The sequence below is a fragment of the Pelodiscus sinensis genome, chromosome 9 (assembly GCF_052426305.1).
Source record: "Pelodiscus sinensis isolate ZL-2025 chromosome 9, ASM5242630v1, whole genome shotgun sequence".
NCBI lineage: Eukaryota > Metazoa > Chordata > Testudines > Trionychidae > Pelodiscus > Pelodiscus sinensis.
In genome coordinates this window covers 34,662,181-34,680,820 of record NC_143060.1, presented here as the reverse complement: position 1 = coordinate 34,680,820, position 18,640 = coordinate 34,662,181, and the positions used below count along the sequence as shown (strand labels likewise).

The window sequence follows — 18,640 nt, the reverse complement described above, 5'->3', positions numbered from 1 at the left end:
CAGATAAAAATGCCAAGAACTATGAATGTAGTTTATATTTGGGATTGGTCAATTAACTAAATGTCCTTTACTTATAACTTACTCTTTAATTTTTTTTTAAAAAAAAGCTTCTACTGAACAAATCATATCACCACACTTTAACAATTGAACTAATTAAGTATACATGCACCACCACAGTTAGGCATGTAAAGTTAACCATTTAAATGATTAAAATTATTTCATTTAATCAGTTAACAGATGACAGAAATAGGAGCTGGCCAAGTGCAGCCAGGACTGGGTGGGACCACACAGGTTCTGGCTGGTGGGCATCCAAGGGATTAACAGCTAAAGCTGGTTAATGGTAAACCTAATGCAACACACAACAAGTTACAAAGGTACAGCATGCACATACTAGCTAATTAATTCCAGGTGTCCTGGCTCCACATACAAGTCCGGCAAATGTTGCCAGGCCACTGTATTGCTGCACCTCTCCCACAATCTAACACACAGCTCCCTGGAGCAGATGCATTGGGGCTATCCCAGATCCCAATATCCCTGACACCAGAGCCATCCTGTCCAGAAGACAAATTGGGGCAGCTACCCCAGGATCCTCCTTTTTGGGGGCTCCACTTTGGCCACCCCAACCAGCCTATGGGGATCATGGGGCCTGGTGTGGGGCAGAAGCAGGAATCACTCCCCCACACTCACCACACAGGCAGCAGGTGCCTAAGGAGCACTGTAGCCTGTTCCACATCGCCACACCACCCTCTCTTGGCCCGCTGTGCTGAGCTTCTCATCAGCAGCGGGAAGCAGAGCACACTGGCCCCAGGATGCGGGAGAAAAGGGATGCAGTGGGTTGGGAGGCAGAGGTAGGGGCAGAGCAAGCTGCTGGGCCGCTCTGGCTCCTACTGCCCATATGATGAGTGGGAGGAGCAAAGCCTGCCACTGCCCCGCCATGCCAGGTCCCATAATTCCCAGCCATGTTGCTCAGGGGAGGGGAAAATGGGTTAAGGCAGAGCAGGGATGGAGTTTGGGGATGGGGGGGCTATGAAGCAGAGGTTGTTCTGGGTTGTGCGCCCTCTCAGGACAGCCCTGTCTGACACCGATAGGTGGTGGGCCTGAGAAACTAAGAAGCTTGAGTTTATGCGTAGTGTCCATTAATTCAATACTTAGGAATTGCTTCTGTTGTGTTATTTTAATGTTCTTGTTCAGGTAAAATTCTCTTTTGTTCTGTATCTGAACTAACATGATACAGTGAAACAATGAGGAGTCCTGTGGCACCTTAAAGACTAAGGGATTTATTTGAGCAGAAGCTTTTGTGCGTGATCTGACAAAGTGATTTTTACCCATAAAAGCTTATGCCCACATAAATCTGTTCATCTCGAAGCTTCCACAGGACTCCTTGTTGTTTTTGCAGATACAGATTAACACAGCTTCTCCTCTGAGACAAGATCCAGGAAGGTTCCCTTCAATCCTCCGCAACTTACTGTTCTAGGAGCCCTGGACATATATCTGTGGTGGGGAAAGGGGAAAGTAACAAGTGGAAGCTTGAGCAGCACCGATGAGCTTAGTGGATTTACTTGGACATACGAGGAAAAGACAGACAGGTACTCTTGCTCTGCAACCTTGAACTCCGGACCCTTTTCTTCACTGTTTTTTACATTTTAGGGGTATTGTTACTGAGGCAACAAAGAGGAGTGGCTGATCCTGGGTGAAGAAAGTCTTTCTGGTGTAAGGGAGGGAAGTGTCTATGTGCATGAGCACATCTGCCTGCTTGCTAACCTCCAATTTTGTCCTTTGTGTTTTGCAAGGCAAACAAAAATTTGATGTGTCTATCAACAGTAACTGCAACACTGCATTTTTCATTCTATTTGCATTCTCCCCCCACCCCCCCCCCCACCCCCGCCCCTGGAAATTGGAGGGTCTAGGAAGAGTTGAAGAAGTGGGGAACCAAGCAGCATATACATCTACCAAGTATCCCAGCTGCTCTCAGGCCAGCATACAGTAGGTGTGACGTGATGCAACTCTGAAATACAACTGAAGGGCAAGCAGCATTGTGGAGTTGCAATATAACCACAGAACTTTCATTCCATGTCCATGCAGACAATGAAAATGTGCAGGAAGCTCCAACATGGGATGCAATAAGACTTAGTTTCCCTCACACCAAGTGTTATAGCAGTCTTTTTGCCTCATATATTCTACAGGTCTCAAAATCAACACTCCTCCCTTTTGAGCCTGGTCTACTCCATTTGCTTATTGCAATGGCAGCATGATTGCTTTTATACCACAGCAAGCAAATTTTATGCAATGTTGGTATGGAGATAATGTCAAAATGCTCTAGGACAGGCAGTGCCTTCCAAGATGCATCTAGAGAAGAAAACAAGGGGTTTTACACTAGTGTTACCAATGTTGTAAATTGTAGCATAAACATTGGGGCAGGCACTCTTATCACCATGTTGCCTAATCCTCTTCCAAGAGTTAAAAAGGCCCATCACCCACTCCACATTTGTCATGTTGTAGAGTAGAAAAGACAAAAAAACCCATGTGTAATCTGGCTTATTTAATGATAGGCAGCATATAAAGGTAACCTTACCAATACATATAGCTAACACCTTCCATAGCAACTCTGTTTTTAGTAGGGTCTAAACATTGCCAAACAGTGATGATGGGGGCTGAATTTTCTGTGCTTGGTCTGCCTGAGGTTGAATTTTTTTGGAAGTTTTATCAAATACAGTTTAGCAATGTTGGAGAAGTGCGCCAGGAAAGAAAAACAAAGCCAGTCTTGTTAGTGTTCCATATTTGATATAGCCATTTTAAGAACAGCTCCTAAAGAGTTGACAATAATAAAAATTTGACTCCAATGGAGAAGATTGTTCTGAAGTCACAAAAGGGCTTTTCACTCTCCCTGTGATTTGGCTATGTTGTAAGCCACTGAAACACACCATCTGCATGTACTCTGTGGAATCAGCGCAACAGTGAATACCTCTATTAAGGTTCAGACTCTTGCCCCAACACATAAACATACACCCAGCACTGAGTGAATCTCCAGCATCATTTCCAAGCTTACCACACAGAGCTTGAACTCCATAAGAGACAAACCCAAAATGACTCTTATTGTTCCAATAAATCTTTGAAATAAGATTTAGAGCCGTGGCTTGGGAGCCAAGAATGCATGAGTTCCAGTCTCTGCTCTTCCGTACAAAAGAGTTGACAAGATAAAATATAAAATGTGCTTTTGACAACAAATTTTTTTTAAAAAGCAACTAACCACTAAATCCATGCCCTTCAGTTAAGCTAGAAATACTGTTCTACCCTTCAAAGAATCCTTCCCAGGGACAGTGGTGAGAAGGCTTGTGTGCTCCCATGACAGTTATGTGGGGATGGAGCAGAGGTGGGGCACATAAAACTGGTAGGACCATGCAGGCCAAATAGGTCGAAGGGCAGGAGCCAAACCAAAACCAGCCCACCAATCCTCCTGGTAGGGAGTTAGCAGTGAGTGAATGACTTGCTCCTGTAAAAAACAAAGCTGTTACAGAAAGCTACACCACTGCTCAGCTCAACAAACTCAGTTACTCCAAAATTAGTATCCGCATCTGATCCACAAAACTAGTTTGTGGATATCTGTGGGGTTGCATACCTGTGTGTCTTAAGATCATGCTTAATAAATACGAGAAGTGTGAAACTAGAAGTCAATGAACTTGGTGTGATGGAAATTTGGCCTCGCTGGTGGATAAAATGATGAAGGAATGCACTATTCCACCTATCATTATTTTGGGGTCCTTAAAAAAGATTCTGGAGGGGAAGGTTGGCTATGTGACATTGACTGACCGAAAGAAGGGGAAAGGAGCAAGCTTCATCCTCAAGAGCTGCTACCCCCACCACCTCCTGGAACCTCAGACCTTCTTCATCCTAATCTTGAAAGACATCCTGACCAGACCAGGCCAGTGAAAGGGAGCCAGATGGCACCACCACCTTCATCGGCTTTGGCTAAATCCCAAACATTACATAGGATGTGAAACTGTCTTTTCCTTCCTCTCCCCGTTTCTTTCTTTCTTTTCCCCCCCTCCCTATCTCTCTCCTTTAGCCTTTTGTGTAATAAGTGTCTGGCTTAGCCATGCAAGGCTACCCATTTGGTAACATTCTCACGAGTCCGTGACCAGAGAGGAAACTACAAGCACTGACTTAAACAGCTGGTTGCTAGTACAAGTGTGACAGGCTCAGAGTGACAAACTTCTGCTTTTCTATCAGTGAGGTTGCAAGTGAAAAAGTTAGAGACAGAAGCTGCGTTTATTATTCTTTTCTCTTTTCTGTGTGTTTGTCTTCTTTAGTTGCCTTAGAAAATGGCATTAGACATTCACAGTAGCAATAACATTTCCAGCCCACCTCTACTAATTCCCCCTCCCCCCCAAAGGACAGTTATTGTTCTCTCTGATACACTCTAAAAGACTGTCAATCAAGGGGGTTTGTTTATTTAATACCACAATACCTAACAGGAACGGGTTTGACACAGGGATGTAAAAATCCATTTAACTGGTTAACCAGCTAAATGTAATGTTTAATTGGTTAACCAATTAAGGGGGGGTGCCCAGGCAAGGGCTACTCTGGACAGCCAGAACAGCCCCCATCTGCAGTGGGCCCTGCTGGGCTGCACCAGCTCCCTTGCCCGTGGTGGGCAGGGAGCTGCTCCAGCCCTCAACTGTTAATCAGAACCAGTAATCATCACACATAAAGGGTGATATATATCGGTTAATCATTCACATCCCAAGTTTGACATGGGACTGTACCAAGATTAGCGGTAGCTAAACTGAGAATAAAATAACAGAGAGAACTGAACAGATATGTCCCCACATGACAAGTAGGAATATAAACACCTCTTTAAAAAGTTAACCAGTTAAACGATATAATTTTAATAGTTTAACCAGTTAACCAGGGTTTGGATAGCCAACAGTGGGTGGGCAGCTCCTCCAGCCAGCAGGGGTCCTACCTCACAGTGCTGCTCAAGCTGGACAGGGTGCGCTGCATCACAGGAGGGCTACAGCTGGCTGGAGTCCTGCCACACCATGAGTGCGGAGGGCTGCTCTGGCCACCCAGGCCACTGCAGGAGGGGACTTCCAGTTACAGGTTAAGCATACTGGTCTAATGCTTACTGGATAATCAGTTAGCCCCCGATTAGACTAGGTGGTATTTGCATCAAGCAGTTTTTCTTACCCCATTGGATGCTACAGGTAAGTTACAGTTCTTAACACACAGACTTCCCTTTAAGTGTGGGACCAGTCTCCTCCATTCAAGTCTTTGTTTTACCAGTGTTCTTATTGTTTCCAGCACAGGTGGGAGAGGAGAAAGGCTAAAGCACAATGCCACTGTCCCCTATTTTAAATCCTCAGTCCATGTGCCTGAAAGATACCAGCATTTTGGCAAATGCTGAAGTTCAAGAACGGTTGCTGCCTTATCTTCCATCTGGGGAATCGCTGCCGCAGACAGCAGAAGAGATTCAGAACACTCTGACATCTCCCCAGTTCCAACAGGCATTGAGCATGTTCAGTGCTGCGTTAGCTTCTGGACAACTTGGTCCACTAATGAGTCAGTTTGGCTTACCAGCTGAGGCAGTAGATGCAGCAAATAAAGGTGATGTAGAAGCATTTGCCAAAGCAATGCAGAACAATGTCAAGTCAGATCAAAAGGATGGAGAATCAAAGGACAAGAAAGATGAAGAGGAAGATATGAGTTTAGATTAAGTTAAGTGCTCCCTAATGAATAGTCCTAGACATTAATTTAAGCAACTTCAGTAGGATTATTTGCTAATGTCGTATTATCCTTATGCTGAATCTACAAATAAAGGATTTTTATCTCCCCAAAAAAAAAAAAAAAAAAAAAAAGATACCAGCCCACACATGTCCTGATGGCCTTTGCTGAGAGTCAGCCCTCTGTACAGCATTGTAAATCCCTTTATTTACAACTCCCCTGCTGATTAACAGTTATTTAGCACCCTCTTGGGTTGGATCACCTCCTTTGCTGCCACTAGCAAACTTACAACATACTTCAGTAACAACCATATAGCAAAATCTCATAACTAGATGCTCCTTAACGGTATACATATTTTGACAGAACAATGGGTTTCAGCACACCATGATCTTCCATAGATCTCATATGACATGCTTTGCATGAATTAGATAATAATTATATGACAGGATAAACATGGGGTTCCAGAGTGCTGTTTTGATATACAGAGCGCCACAGCAAGTTACTCTTGGTGTAAAACTTTCCTTATTAGTTTTATAAAATGATGCCAAAGATTACTATGACTTTCACTAAAGCAAAGACAAAAAGTAATTAAGTAGCAGAAGCTTCAGAGGGGAGCTAAGTTAATCTGTACAGGATAAACTTAAAAAACAACAAATAGTCTGGTTGCACTTTAAAGACTAACAAAACATGTAGATGGTATCATGAGCTTTCGTGGGCACAGCCCACTTCTTCAGATGACCATGATGTTCTTTGGTCTCTCTGATGTTACTAATGGGTACTAAATGTTAATTTCCACTATCAATTCTCTCAGCAGAAGGCAGATACATGAAAATCCATATATAGTTATTTTCAGTTATTGCCACAAAGCTAGAACTAAATCTTTTGTTTTCCAATCTACATGTTTGTTGCTTCAACAAAACTACTGCCAAACAGATATGACTCCTTAACAATTTTCTTGTCTAGTTAACCATGTCTATTTAACTTTATTCCTTATCTCACTGGAGAATAGGAATTAAATACATTATATTATAGATTTCTTGTTTGCTTTGTCATAGTGAGAATGTTTTCAAATTAAAAGAAAAATTACAAAGGGAAAATGGAGTGGTTTTATTAGGACAAATAAGTATCAGGAATAGAGGTTTTTTTAATATTAAATTTCTAAAGTTATTTTCATACTGGCTCAGACTAGTAAACCATCTGTTACTGTAGCCTTCCTTAACATTAGCTTGTACCAGATGTTTCAGAGGAATGTGCAAGAAGCTCTGTAGTAGACAATTATGGAAAAACCTTCCCAACAGGGTCAGTTTCTTCCCAACCCGACAAGGGATTGTAAGCTTGAAAGCGCAAAGATCTTAATATCCCTGTTTTATACTAACACAGCTGCAGAATTTCTCATCCATTTAACCGTCTAATCCTTTTCTGAACCCTACTAAAGCTCTTGACCTCAATGTTATCTCAGATCTCCTGAGGTTAGTTTTACATTATGTTAAAAAAAATATGTTGGTTGCTTTTCAAGATACATCTATATAGCATTGCAAACCAGGGCTCAGACTCTGATTGAAGCCAAAATCCCGCTACATCAACACACACATCTGACTCGGTCCCACAGACCCACCAGGGGACATATAGGTCCAAGCACAAGTCCTGCTGTGACACAGATTCAAGCTCGGGCATTTGCAGTATGGTGGAGCTCAATCCTCAGTCACCTGCCTCATGTCCAAACAATCTACTAAATGCAAACCAACACTCCTTTAAGCCTCTCTTTCTGAGCCCATCCATCCAAAAGCATCCCACTCAGTTCCCAGTGATGTGAATCAACTTCCTGTTCAGCATTTCTCCCATCTCTTTTACACAGACTGCTCAACTGGAAACACAGTTAATCCTCATGTGTGTTAGCTATGGCCAGCACTAATAAGAAATCCTACAATCAAAAGTGCTACTGGCTGGCCACTAGAACACAGCAAGACATTTGACTTTAGCAAGAGCATAAGAAATAGATTTGTAGATATGATCACAACAAGCAGCTGGTGATGTCAGGGACCAACCATACTGGAGATCAATGCAAAGAGTGAACCAAGCAGCTCAAGACTGGCTACAACAAAATCAAAGATGTTAACAGTGCATCGAGAGCCAGAGGCGTAGCACAGGTGTTATGCGCCTGGGGGCAAAGGCCAAATTTTTGCCCCATCCCCACCGCTATGCAACAGGGCCCCAAACCTGGCTCTCAGCTGAGCCCGACCTGGGGTGGGGGAGCTTGTACCGCATCTTCCCCCACGCCTCCAGTTTGGGGCCAGGCCCCCACATGCACTAACCCACTGGCAAAGATGAAGGACGGTCAGGCTGGGGGCGGAGAGGCAGGGAGGAGGTTCCAGCAGTCAGCAGTGGGTGGAAGAGGAGCAGGCGAGCCGAGAGATGATAGGGGGAACGGAGGGGGACTAAATTGGCACCCTTCCCCCCCCCCCCTCACTACACCACTGTTGAGAGCTCCCCATTTGCCTGTCTCTTTTTACAAGACATTCAACAGGTGATAGGAACTTGGCAAGCACTGAGCCCACGGGGCACAGAACAATCAGCAGAGCAGGGATAGCACCCTGATAACCCCACAGTCACAATCTCCATTGGAGAAGAGCCAGCAACTGCTGGATGAAGTTAGGGAAGCGATGCTGGTGCTAATGCCAGTCCAAGAAAAGATTATTCTGCCAGAGCAGCTAATATACACCCTGGATCCATATTTGGAGGAGGACCTGTGGCAAAAGAGAACCTCTGATTTACCTTCTCTGTACCACAATTCAGAGCAAGTGCACCTCTATTTCCTCTCAATGAGCTAGCTAGGAAACTCACTCTTGGCTTCCAGCTCTCCAGACGTCACCTCTCTCAGGCAGAGACCCGCATATCTCCCTGTTCAAGCTAGTGTATTTCCAGGCTGCACTGCTCCCTGCCTTCATTGTGTATTTCCCAGTACTGACTGGTTGCCCAAGGATGCCTGCTTGCTTTTTTTTTTTTTTTTTCCAGAAACAGTAAGTGTAACTGCTTACAACTGTAGCATACCAATCACACAATACTTCCAATGCAGGCCTGTTTTATTCATAAGATACAAAAGCAATACAAAGAAAAATTATTCAAAAGCAATACAAAAAAATATCTACATGCATGCTAATAAAGGTACCAGAATTAACCCCAACCCTAACATGAAGTCTGGCAGGATTAGTTCCTCTCCAACTGAAGGACTGTGAGGAACTATGGACCAGGGATCCTGTTCATTTGCTGGATCAGGAAGAAGCACCTGAGTCAGCTTAAAACCAAGCTAATTCATCTAAAACCATTTTTTTCCCCTGTTTGTCCTTGGCGAATCCAGTATGAATTGGTACACATATAGCTGTCCAAGAGGGTGGCTTCACAGAGTTTATAACAGAGGAATACATTAGCAATCCCTTCCCTACTAAAGAAGGTGCATACAATGCCATAGTAACACATATAATTACATTTTTAATACAGTGAACCCCCAAAAATATTAACCATGATTCAACAAGGTTTTAAATTACGTCAATAACATTTAACTTAATTTCATGAGGGTTGGTCAGGATATTTCAGTCTGTCACACATGCCTATTATATCCAGTCTTGGCTGTCCTGCTTTACACTAAAGCATCTCAGTCTGAGACTGATCAGATGAGATGCTTTGTACACGTCCTTTCATTGCTTTGTACATAAAAAAAGAGTTACAAGCCTTCAGTATCTAAGAGTATATCTTTCAAGGAGCAATACACTCAAACATAATTCTACACTGCAGTTAAGAAAACTGTAACACACAACTTCATAAAAGTGTGGGGCCTTTGTAAGTAATTTAACAAGTGTAAGCCAACTAGGTAGCCATTAATATACAATAGCTAAAAATACGTCCATACATGCACAGGCTCACCTTGCTACTGAACCTACACCAGGGTGGACCTTCTATCTATGTAAACTCTGAACTCAGAGGACACTCAGTTGCAGGACCAGAGCCAGAAGAATGTTGTACAAGGTAGTCACTTTTTATTGAACTTCAGTGAACTTTAAAAAAAAAAAAAAAAAAAAAAAAAGCATTGGCTCAAGTCAACACAGTCAGGCACTTGTTCATCAAGAACTCTGCAACGTTTTGAGGGCAGCACATTCTTACATGATTAAAGAAATTAATAAAATCAAAATACAGTATTTTAGCCATTCAGTTCTTTCTCTAAAAAACAGAGGAGAGAAGGGAAAAGAGTCCAATTTCTTTCAGTACATTATGAGTGAATTTACATCTCCTGTGTCTTATACAGTGCATTATACCTAACTTATGAGGCTAGGATCCAGAATGATTAATCTACTTGCCTACTTCTGGTCCTTGTGCTCCTTGACTAATTTTACATTGTCCCTCCTTTTCAAGTGCCACACGTAGTGATAAGTGCTTAATAATAATATTTAAAATTTTTAAATATTTAAAAAGGGCTCTAGATGCGATCCTGGCAATTACAGACCGGTAAGTCTAACTTCAGTACCGGGCAAATTAGTCGAAACAATAGCAAAGAATAAAATAGTGAAGCATGTAGAAGAACATAATTTGTTGGACAAAAGTCAACATGGTTTCTGTAAAGGGAAATCCTGTCTTACTAATCTATTAGAGTTCTTTGAAGGGGTTAACAAACATGCAGACAAGGGGGATCCAGTAGATATAGTTTACTTGGATTTTCAGAAAGCCTTTGACAAGGTCCCTCACCAAAGCCTCTTCTGTAAATTACATTGCCATGGGATAAGAGGGAAGGTTCTTTCTTGGATTGAGAACTGGTTAAAAGACAGGAAACAAAGGGTAGGAATAAATGGTAAATTTTCAGATTGGAGAGGGGTAACTAGTGGTGTCCCCCAAGGGTCAGTCCTGGGACCAATCCTTTTCAGCTTATTCATAAATGATCTGGAGAAAGGGGTAAGCAGTGAGGTGATAAAGTTTGCGGATGATAGCAAACTGTTTAGGACAGTCAAGAAAGAAGCAGACTGTGAGGGACTCCAAGAAGATCTCACCAAACTGAGTGATTGGGCAACAAAATGGCAAATGAAATTTAATGTGGATAAGTGTAAAGTAATGCACATCGGGAATAACAACCCCAACTATATGTACAGTATGATGGGGGCTAATTTGGCTAGGACAAATCAGGAAAGAGATCTTGGAGTTATCATGGACAGTTCTCTGAAAACTTCCACACAGTGTGCAGCGGCAGTCAAAAAGGCAAATAGAATGCTAGGAATTATTAAGAAAGGGATAGAAAATAAGACCCAGAATATCTTACTGCCCCTGTATAAAACTATGGTACGCCCACATCTTGAATACTGTGTGCAGATGTGGTCTCCTCACCTCAAAAAAGATATTTTGGCCTTGGAAAGGGTTCAGAAAAGGGCAACTAAAATGATTAGGGGTTTGGAACGGGTCCCATATGAGGAGAGGTGAAAGCGACTGGGACTTTTCAGTTTAGAAAAGAGGAGACTGAGGGGGGATATGATAGAGGAATATAAAATCATGAGTGGTGTGGAGAGGGCCGATAAAGAAAAGTTATTTATTAGTTCCCTAAATAGAAGAACTAGAGGACGCCAAATGAAATGAATGGGTAGCAGGTTTAAAACTAATAAGCGAAAGTTCTTCTTCACACCGCGTGTAGTCAACCTGTGGAACTCCTTGCCAGAGGAGGCTGTGAAGGCTAGGACTATAATAGAGTTTAAAGAGAAGCTAGATAATTTCATGGAGGTTAGATCATAAAAGGTTATTAACCAGGGGATAAAATGGTTTCCTTGGCCTCTGTTTGTCAGAGGCTGGAGAGGGATGGCAGGAGACAAATCGCTTGATCATTGTCTTTGGTCCACCCTCTCTGGGGCACCTGGTGCTGGCCACTGTCGGCAGACAGGCTACTGGGCTAGATGGACCTTTGGTCTGACCCAGTTCGGCCGTTCTTATGTTCTTATAATAAAAAAAGAACTTCAGAAGTTATCAGGACAGAGGTGGGTAGCTAAAGCCATTAGGACTGAGGAATCAAGGGAGGTGTGTTTAGCTGGTTAGTTTTTTTCAATACATCTAGAAGGCTCAGTACAGGATGGGAAGAATCGCCTATAGGAAGAGAAGTTACTTAGGCCTTGTCTACAGTACATCTTCTCTTCCCTACCCCATGTCCCTGGTCAATCTAAGATATGCAACTTCAGCTACGCAAATAATGTAGCTGAAGTTGACATACTTACCATGGTGTCTTCCATGAAGTAAGGCTGGAGGGGCTGCTCTCCTGTCAACTCCAGCTACTCTTCTTATCCTGGTAGAATACCAGAGTCAACAGAAGAGCAGATACAATAAATTGACTTCCGGTGGATTGATCACTGAAGCGTCGATCCACCATGTAGTGAAGACAAGTCCTTGGAGTCTGAATTCCTTATTCCTACTCCAGCAGACTTTGAAAGCAATGAATTGACCTATTGCACACCATCCTAATATTTGCCCTATATCCAACTATGAAAGTTTAAGCATATTAATTTGATGTTTGTGCTAAAATGACCAGTAGTGGCATAGTTAATGCTGACATTTATTGTTCAGAATCAACTCACTGGGACAAACAGGTCACTTCACACCATTCTCAGAGCTACTATTTCAAGGCTGTCTGATGCCTTAGGCAGATATCCGCACATTGGCTCATCAACACTGACTATTCCAAAAGGTTTTCTTCACAACCATAAAAGGTTAGAATTTAAAACAAAACAAAAAAATCCTAAGCAAAAGCCTAAATTCTGGTGAGTAACTGAGCAATTTTAATTATGTACAATTAGAAGGCAATTTATTTGACCACAAGTTGACACTGGATATTAATCCTAGTTTACAGCTACAGAAAAAATTAAACAGTTGAGATTTTTTAGCAACACCAGCAATGATATCAAAAGGGATATGGAAACAAGAATTTTCTATTGGCTTTCACACATATTTAATGTCTTCTCCTTGAAATCTAAAGTTATGATCAACAGAAAACTTCCCAGAGGGCAGAGAGAACAGGCTACTTATATGGTGAGGACTCCTCCACTTTGTTTCATTGCAAAGAAAGCCTGGAGGCTTGTAAAAGCAGCTGGAACCAAGAAGCAGCAACTTGTGCCATTGCCTCTGCTACAGATCACTGCCATACAACAAAAGACGCTGTGATTAATGCTTTGCCACAGAGAATCACAGACTCCTGACTGTAAAGATAATTGGGAAATGAATGGCTTTCCTTTTACTTTTCCATATATGCAACTGCCATGGCATTCACAGGAACATGGATGGACAGAGAATGAGTGTAAGGGGGGGAAAGAATTCCATGAGACAACTAAAATCAGGTCTGTATTATGACAAAGCGTGAGGCCTCCTTCACTACAGTGACTAGCTGCCCCAAACCGGTGATGCTTTTTCACTTCCTCTTGCTCCAAGCATATTCTGAACATGTAAACAACTCCAGAGTATGCACAAATCAAGTCCAGGATAGTCAATGAAAGCTGCATCACAAAGGGAACTATTATCCAATAATCAATTTCAACTGCAAATCAACTGCTATTAACAAGAGAAGCAAACAGTATTACAAGAAGTGAACTCAGAAATGCTGAAGGGAAACTGCTATAAAAACAATCAGAACTAATTTTTCATTTGGCTTTACGGGTATATTAGGGAAACTACCACACTGTTCAACCATGAACTACTTCAAGACAGGCCCAGAAGAGAACACAATAGAATTCCACCCATCACCTATAGTCCACAACTTAAACCCCTCCATCATATCATCAACAACCAACAACCTATCCTAGAAAATGACCCCTCACTCTCAGAGGCCTTGGGGGAAAGGCCAATTCTCGCTTACAGACTAGCCTCAAACAAATTATTTCTGGTAACCACACAACACACCTCCATCATAAGCATCTTGGAACCCACCCCTGCAATCAGCCCTGGTACCAACTCTGCACACACATCTATACCCGCAATTTCATCACTGGATCCAATGACATCAGCCACCAAATCAAAGGCTCATTTAACTGTACATCCACTAATAAGATCTATGCCATCAAATGCCAGCAATGTCCCACTGCAATGTATATTGGCCAAACTGGACAGTCTCTACAGGAAAGAATTAATGGACACAAACCAGATACCCGAAAAGGCAACACACAAAAACCTGTTGGAGAACACTTTACTCTTCCTGGGCACTCAGTAGATCTCCAAGTCGCTGTTTTGTTTCAGACCAATTCCACAAGCCAAATACACAGAAGAGGATTAGAACTTAACTTAATTCACAAGTTTAATTCTCATGCAAATTATATGAATCATATGGGCTGGCTTGCACATTATCAACCAACCAACCAATGAAGATGCTAATGGTTCTTGATGTCTGTGTAGAATCTGGTGTTGGTCACCTTTCTTTCCAAGAACTAATGGTTCTTATCAGCCTCTTGTAACTGTTTGGTCTTTAAGGTGCTACTAGACTATTCGTTGTTTTTAAGTCTTTCCTATTACAGACTAACTCCGCTATCCCTCTGAAGCTTATCTACTCACTGTCTCTTTTTTCTCTCCCCCTTCCCCCTATTTATTCTTGGATCTGGACTTCCACATCTGAAGAAGTGGGTTGTGCCAATGAAAGCTCATGATTGCATCTACATATTTTGTTAGTCTTTAAGGTGCTACTAGACTATTTGTTGTTTTTTAAGTTTTGACTATTGCAACAATGTTAGTTTTTACAGTGGGGGAAGTAATTATTAGAAATTAGGTCAGACTCAGTGAAATCTCAGACTTCTTGGCTCATGGAGCACCACCATGGTAGCAACACACTCAGGCCTGCTGATGGGAGGAGGAAGGAGAGCAGTTGCCCCAGCAATTCCAGAGGGCCCAGGGCTCTTGGCTATTACTACCACTACTGCAGGAGTGGTGACAGCTTTAAATTGCTGCTGGAATGCCACATGGTACACTCTGGGCAGCTCTGAGGGCTGACAGGGGATTCCGGATGTAAAATCCCATTTAATCACGTAACTAGTTAAACGCTTAAACAGGGGCAGGCAGGCAACCTGGAGCTCCCCCTACCCGCAGAAGCCCTGCTGGTTAACCATAACTGGTAAGCATTATCTGGCAAGGGTGATGTTAACCAGTCAACCATTCACATCCCTACTGGGGGGCAGGCTGCCTCAGTCCCTCCCCTTTGGCCTGAGGCCCCACCCCTTCCAGGAGCATGGAGCCATCCCTCCACCTTGCCTGAGGGCCTGACAAGTCTGTTGGCCCCCCTGAGCATACCAAGTCATGCCAAGGCCTGGAAGTCAATGTAAACTGTTTTCAGTTCCACTGACATTTTTAAGAAGTGAAGCTTAAGCAGTTGTCACATACTCAGAGGTGTGAATGGTGCACAGAATCCCCAAAGAGCTTATATATATATATATATATATAAAGCTCAACACACTCTCCCTCCACTGCCTACCCAACACAACAGGGGCCAAGTAAGTTATCTCACTGAGAGCTGCGCACAAAAAGGGTATTCCACCTGTGGACCTACTCATTTTTTCCATGAACAGGGAGAATAAAGGGCTGGCAGGGAGAGACATAAATAATCCCTCTTTGGACTCACCAGGAATCCCATGAGGATTTCCAAAAGCAAAAGATAAATACTGCCTTGAGCTGCATTTACTTTTGCTCAGAGACCTCTGCATAATGAAGCCCCTCTTTAGGCACACTGTCAGGCATGAGTAGCCATAGCATAGGGCTTCCTGATGGCATTTCCACCTCTACAGGAAACCCCCACAGATCTTCACAGCTAGGGTGCAATGCAAGGACATTTGAGCCTTCTCAAAAGTGGGAGGCCCGGGGCCAAATTTCACCTCCCCTATGGCACCACCCCCAACCAACCTGGCATCTGGATCAGGGCCAGGGAGCCCTGTCCCCCGACCTGGGGTGGTGGTGAGCACAAAAGTAGCCCCTGCCTGTCTCCCCAGTCCTGGATCCCCTCACCCAGGGCAGGTGGAGGGACCCAGGCGTCTCACTGCTGGCTGAAGGGCACGACCTGAGTCGCAGCCCAGCCATGATAAAAACCAACCTAGGCAGCTTTAGAGAACTGATGCAAACCCTCCATCTCCCCATGGTGCAGGGGGGTCTGCCAAGAACAGCCCCCAAACAGGTGAAAGGTCTGCAGCTGCTCAATCAGGATTCACCACAGCCAGAGCTGTAACTTGGAAACCCCTCTCCACCCCTCTGGCTGGAGCCAGGTCAGGGGAGCCATATGGACAGCTAGCACTGATTCAGAGACCCTCCCCCTGCCCTGGAACAGACAGGGACACAGGCCAGGGGCTGCTCTTTGCTCTCCACATAGCAAAGTGGAGGGTCTGTGTAGCTCCCATAAGTGCATGGGCTCCCCACTGGCCTGGCCAGAAGGGGAGGAAAGAGGAGGGCAAGGGAACAGGATCATTCCTGGCAAAAAAGTGGGGGGGGGGGGGCATGGAAGCAATGCAGCCCCATTCTCCTGCCCATACCTACACAGATCAAGTGAATTAGGGGAAAATCATCCTCACCCATCTCACCCCAGCAGCCTGTTTCAGTTTGCCTATGTACTCTGATATACCAACCTCCCACTGCAGGCCTAATTCCCTTTTTCCATCAGGGGAAAATTACTCTGCCACACTGATCACCCTCCCCCCCCCCCCCCCCCCCCCCCCCCCCCCCCCCGTCAAGCTGATTTCCACAGGTGAATATCTCACGGTCTGTTCTTTCACCAAGGAAGTCTGGCTTCTTGGGGTAGTAGGCTGGCCATCTCTTCCATCAAACAAGTCTATTTCCCCATCTAACAATGGGGACTTTGGGAGAGGTTTCATTCCTTTCCCTGAAAGCTCTACTTACTGAGCACCCAGCAAGCGCTGTTTACCTGACAGAGTTATGATGGAGCAGACTTCCATGATCCCTAAGTCTGAGTTCAAGAACAAAGAAGACCAGTTCCCCAATGGTAAAATTTGACTGTACAAAAAGCGAGACACACATTTGCTGTCCTCAGTTTAAAAAACAAACAAACAAACAAAAAACCCACAAAATTAAAAAGGAGCCACCAACATTAATTTTATATTTTATTTAAGGAGCCATACTCTGGCTTTCACACCACCAGCCTGATTATGACAATAGATTTACAATGATCCTGAATGCTTTCCCTGTCTGTTAACATCGCCTGTGCTATAGCTAGAATTTATTCTGCACTGCAGCTAAATCTAAAATTGTGTTATAAGGTAAATTAAAGTTCATGGTTAAAGTAGGCCACATGTACCTTTGTCTCAGACAGACTATTTAGGTAACTCCTTACAAGGCTGGGGTGATGCACCTCTGTCCAAACAGCTAAATGGGATAAGATAAATACAAACACCACAAGGCCGTAACTACATCCCAGTGCCAAATAACTGAGAACCATCTCCTTTTATCATGAAGCTAGCAGAGACTAGTCGGGATCCGTACACAAGTGAGGGAAAAAATCCTCATTGAGGAGGCCCCTCACTGAGAAGGACATTCTCCACATTCCCCTCACACACCAGAACCTGGGCACTACTAGATTTTGTGTGCGCCAGCCCATGAAAGGATGACGGAAGGCTAGAGCCCTAGTATGGGCTCCCCAGTGCGGAGGGGACTGCTCCAAGCTTCAAGGGCTGGATCCAGGTAAGCTGGGGGCTGCATTCAGCCCCTGGGCCTTAAGTTCCCCACCCCAATCTAGATCATATGAAAACAAAAAGACTCAGATTTTAAGGCCTGGAGGGACCATCGTGATCCTCTGGCCTGATCTTCCGCATGTTGATGGTAAAAGACCCTCTCCTGTAGCAAAAATGTATATTTTAATATTGGTTATAAGATTATAAACAATAATAATAATAATTCAGTGTTAATTGGAATGTTTGCTTGCAAGCCCAGCAGAATGCACCTGGATATTGCATACAATGTCCTTAAGCTTCCAATTGTAACACCTTCTGGGTATGTCTAGACTACATGCCTCTGTCGTCAGAGGCATGTAGATTAGGCTACCCGACATAGGAAAATGAAGCGGCAATTTAAATAATCGCTGCTTAATTTAAATTTAAATGGCTGCCACACTGTGCCGATCAGCTGTTTGTCAGCACAGCGCGGTAGTCTGGACACGCAGGGGTCGACATCAAAGGCATTTTTCAACCTCCCAGGTAAACCTCATCCCAGGAGGCATACCTGGGAGGTCAACAAATGCCTTTGATGTCGACCCCTGCGCGTCCAGACTACTGTGCCGAAAAACAGCTGATCGGCACAGTGCGGCAGCCATTTAAATGAAGCCATTTAAATGAAGTGGCGACAGAGGCATGTAGTCTAGACGTACCCTCTGTGATTACTGTAAGGGGCAGTACTGTCAAGACCCCATGAGGGTACAGCTGCTACTAAAGAATTTGCTTGGCTGCCCGAAGGAGTGGATAGCCTGAGGAAAGGGCTCCCAATCTGTGTAATGGACATTGCTATGGGCATGAGTGAATTGGGAGTTCAAGTGCTGGGTGCTTCAGACAGAGGTTCTGGCAAACCAACCAACCTCCATTACAGCTAAAATACAAGAATTGGAAGTGCGTCCTTGTGAAAACTAAAAATGGCAACAATTATTTTCTAAAATACTGTCAGTATTTGCCAGTCTGGCAATGCCAATGGGAAAAGGATTTTATTATTGTTGGCAGGAAGTCCATGGGATCATTATAGGAAAATGTGTCTGTACACAGACCCAAGAAAATAAGCCAGCATTTGGTCATTCAAATAATCTGGAAAGATATACAAGGAAGTTTGGCTTTGAAAGTAAAAGAAGTTGTGTTAAAAAAAAAAGTTATAGCAGGGGAGAGACAGACAATTAATGGCATGGTGAAAATGGATAAAGTTTACTCTAAATTAAAATCAAATGGTTCTG

At 43.6% G+C, this 18,640-nt stretch overlaps 1 protein-coding gene across 8 annotated transcripts in view; it reads right to left on the bottom strand.

Moving 5' to 3' along the window:
* LRRC8D (leucine rich repeat containing 8 VRAC subunit D) overlaps positions 1-18,640 on the bottom strand; it is a 93,690-nt gene that overhangs the window by 35,660 nt on the left and 39,390 nt on the right. Inside the window, exon 3 of one of the 8 annotated variants that reach the window (XR_016350263.1) lies at positions 21-12,025. The exons of the other annotated variants lie outside the window; for them this stretch is intronic. The gene's annotated coding sequence lies outside the window, so the exon portion shown is untranslated. Of the gene's footprint in view, positions 1-20; positions 12,026-18,640 lie in introns of those variants that run through there. 8 annotated transcript variants of the gene reach the window in all.